This window comes from Arachis hypogaea, chromosome 5 (assembly GCF_003086295.3).
Source record: "Arachis hypogaea cultivar Tifrunner chromosome 5, arahy.Tifrunner.gnm2.J5K5, whole genome shotgun sequence".
NCBI lineage: Eukaryota > Viridiplantae > Streptophyta > Magnoliopsida > Fabales > Fabaceae > Arachis > Arachis hypogaea.
The window spans coordinates 54,298,162-54,302,806 of NC_092040.1; positions in this window are offsets into that span (position 1 = coordinate 54,298,162).

Genomic DNA, 4,645 nt, shown 5'->3' on the forward strand with positions numbered 1-4,645 from the left:
CATCTATAGCGAAGCGTTAGGTAACTTATTTGGTAAAAAATTTCTTTGATATAATAATTTGTTCTTGAATTTAATTGTTTGTTATGATTTTCTTGGTTCTTCATTTTTTCTGATTTTTTTCTGATTTAATTATTTGGTAAAAAACCATACGTTACTTTAGTGCTGCTTATGGTGCTTTTGTTTCCAAGTGGCATATATGTTATACTAATGTTCAGTTTGTCATATTTGTTTTTTCCAACTTTAGAAGTGACAAATGATTACGTTAAAAGTAATTACTATGCATCACATATCAAAATTCCTATGTCACAAATTAGAAGTGCAACCTAGTTTTCTAAGTGGCAATGAACTATGAAGTGCCATAAAACTCATGACATTTTTCTTTTTTCGTTTTTTGTTGGAATGTTTTAGATGAAGGTATTGCAGACAAAATCTACTGTAAAGTATCAGAACAAGATAGACAAACTCACAATGCAATGTGAGCACAAGGCAAAAGAATCCTATGAGGCATGGATGTCATTAACTGCAACAAACGAGCAACTAAAAGTAGTCCAAATGAATCTTAACAATGTCATATTTATGTCAGTAACCACTGGTATATGAATTGTATTAATTTCTTATATTAGAGTATATAAAATTTATTTCAACTTGGTTAATGAGATTCATTCACATAAATATGTAGGAACATGAGGATCTGGATTTTTTTTCATCCATGGATAACTCATGGTTTTGAAATAGTCATAAAGAGAGTGAGCGAGGGTGTAAGAGTGGGAATTTAAGGGAGGGAGTGAGGGTCAGGGAGGGCATTAAGAAATTGGAGGATATACTTAGGCTAGCAGATAGTCAGGGCTCTTGATTACCTTATTTGGATCTTAAACTCTCTTGCACCACATTTGATTAAGAACAATTGCATATAACTCTAGCTTGCTTGAGGACAAGAAAGATTCAAGTTTGGTATTGTGATGCATGGCATCATTTGCTTTAATTCTCATTTGGTTTTTGTTAGAAATAAGCATGATTCAAATGGTGTGATAATAATAACATTTTGAAGATTTATGAGAACATTACTTTGAGTACTTAAATTGTATGAAATTTTAGGAAAGAAGTGCCAAAGAAGCATGAAAAGCGAGGAAAGAAGCCTAGTGTGTCTGGGGCGTGTATGTGGCATGTCAAAGACCACATGCCCTAGAGTTTTCAAGCATATGAAGATGGGCATGTCAATGGGCATGCTGTCAAAGTGGCACGCCAGGCCAATTATATAGGGAGCTTGTGTTGCTTCTTGAACCCAGGCGTTCATTAAGGCATGTGGCTGGCGTGCCAAATGCCACACACCCGCAAGGATCTATGCTGGCGTGCCCTTAGCGTGCCAAGGAAGTGGCACACCAACTCCCCAACATAGACGTGGCCTTGGGTGTGCCCTTGGCGTGGCACACTGAGCATAAAATCCAGAGGGCCTCCCAACATAATCCAACACTGGCGTGCCTTGTGGCATGGCACACCTTCAGGCCAACTTGGGCGTGCCCCCGACTTGTGCCTAAGCGTGGCACGCTGCGCCAGAATTTCAGAAGCAATCAACACTGGCGTGCGCATGGCGTGTGTATGGTGTGGCATGCCAGGCTTGTACTCATGGGTGTGCCACCGACGTGTGCTTGGCGTGGCACGCCGGGCTTGTATCCCAGCAGCATCCCTCAGGGTGTGGCACACCACTCTAACTCTATGCAACATGGGCATGCCACTAGCACGCAATATGGCGTGCCACACCGAGGTTATACTCAAGGGCGTGACATTGGCGTGCAGTATGGCGTGGCACGCCAGGTTTATACTCAAGGGTGTGCCACCGGCGTGTGCCTAGCATGGCACGCTGGGCATGTTTTCCAGCAATAACAAGTATGAGGGCGTGCATTATGGCATGGCACGCCACCCCAACCATCAAGCTACCTTGGGCGTGCCCCCGGCGTGTGTCTGGGCACGGCACGCTGGGCCTTTATACCAGAAGCATCAAGTTGGGTGTGCCTTCTCAAGTGGCACACTAACTCTTTAGCACTAGCATGCCCACGGGCTTGTGTAGAGCGTCGCACACCAGGCAGCACTTCCAAATGGCAAACTTGGGCATGCGTTGGGCGTGTATTTATGCGTGGCATGCCGGGTCCTTTCTCCAGAAGCTCATCGTGGGCATGCCATTGGCGTGCACTATGAAGTGGCACGCCAACTCTTAACCTGAGTGTGTGATTGGCGTGGCACGCTGGGCAAAGAATTCAGAGAAATCGAAAACTTACACGACTTGGGCGTGTCATGAAAGTGGAACTTGCACGACACGCCACCCAACCCCTTCTTCACTCAACAAGCTGGGCCCATTATGAGTTAGTTAGAAATGGAATTTCAATTGTAATTTGAGTTTAATTTGAATTTTCATTTACAAGAAGGAGTAGTATATAGACCCAAGGAAAACACTTCATTGGGGACTTTTGACACTTTACTTTTACTCTACTTTTATATTTTACTTTGTATTGACACTTTACTTTTACTCTACTTTTATATTTTACTTTGTATCACTATCACTTTTGTACTTTTCTTTGTAAACTATAAGTAGCTAACTTCTCTTCATCGGGGTAAGGAGCTCTATTGAAATTTGATGGATCAAGTGTGATTTTATCTTCTTCTTCTCTTCATCTTTCATTTGATTTTCTAGAAAGAATCTTCGTTCTTCATTTCAAGGATTCAAATGTCTTGGAAAAGAATTTGAGTCTAACATGGATTTTATGTGAACCTTCGGAAAGGAATCATAGAATTAGTGCTTGAAGTTCTTTCTTATAATTGTGTAAATATGGGTTTGGGATTGATATTATGACATTTAATCAACCCACTTTTGGATTTATGGAATTGTGTGGCTCTAAATCAAAGACAAATTTTCATCTCTTCACATGAGCAATTAGATCAAACAATTGGCAATTGATCAAGTTAAGAGAGATTGAATCACCAAGGAATTGAGATTCAATCACTTTTGATTTGTCAAGAGATCAATGAATTGCATGATTGAAGATGAGATGAAAAGTAATTTGATCCAGAGACTTCAATATCTCTATACCCCAATGATTCTGCCCTATTATATCCTTTCCTCTTCTTGATCAACTGCTTTCTAGTTAATGATCTTTTCATTACTTCCTTTACATTCGAGCAATTTACTTTTCTTGCCATTTATTCTTTCAACATTTATATTGTTGCAATTTATTTTATTGCACTTTAAATTTCCAGTTATTTACTTTTCCACTCTCTAATTTTAGTCTTTTATTTCTTTGCTTTTTACTTTCCAGTCATCTACTTCACTGTCAAGATACGTAGCTCGTTGCTTAAACCACATTGAATTTGATTTGTTTAACTAGAATGGCCAATTGATTAAAGTTGCTTGATCTATCAATCCTCATGGAATCGACCTCACTCACCATGAGTTATTACTTGATGCGACTCGATGCATTTGTCGGTGGATTAAGTTTGTAAAACCCGTATCAGCCTCTTGAAGTAGTTGTTAGAGATTTTGGCTTAGCGATATGGATTACAAAGATATTCATGCTTCTTGATGCTTCTTTGCTGTAGCAGGATTATAATTTTCTACCCTTCTACTCCAGTCATAGCAGACCTATAAGCAGGATACAAACAAATTAATACTAGATGTTTACAAACCCTTTCTATCACGGCATCACCACAAGTAGTATTAGTCTTAGTTTTTGTTGAAACCATGAGGTATGCAAGTTTTGGTATAAGTTTTTATACAGCAAACCCACTAATAAAACAGAGATCTTAAGTGAAATTATACCCTTTAAAAATGTTTCTTACTTGGGATAACGGAGTCATTTTTGCAAGAGATAGTTTCCAGTCATTTTTTTTTTTTGCTAAGTAAGTTTTTCCGATAACAACTTAAGTTAAAATGAGAGTTTGATGGTTCAATTTCTTAAATTTTATTACACGGGTAGTATAATTTTTAATAAGTTATTTATAGAATAAATATAAATGATTAAATTTTTTATTAATCTAATTTAATATTTTAAATTTTATGATACATTAGATAAGTTCAAAAAACTTGAGCTGATTTTAGAGTCCGTTTGGGAAGTTTTAAAAGTAATTTTTTTGAGCTTTTGACTTATGAAAAGTAGTGTGTGTTTGGATTTCAATTTGCAAACGGGAGTTTGCATAAAATTGATTTTGTAAAATTGATTTTGATGAAAAGTAAGTTTGGGTTAACCTGATTTATGTTTGGCAATCTTTATATCAAAATTGATTATAGTAAAATAAATATTGTTTGGATTATACTACTCAAAATCACATTTAGATGAAAAATTACTTAAATAGATATCAATATAAATAATTTTTTTATATACATGCAAAATCAGAAGACTAACAAAAATAATATAAAAATATTTATCATATAAACAAAATAAATACAATAAAAAAATATGAAAGAGAGTATTATAAATTTTATAATGTCAAACAAAAAGAAAATATTCTATAATTTTTCTAGTATTGTCAATACTCTTTAATTTAGTATTATTTTGGACTATAAATTTTTATTATTTATGACTCTATTGTTACTTATAATTAATTTTTTATTTATTTTGTCTTTTTTTTATAGGATCATAATTTATATTATACAAAA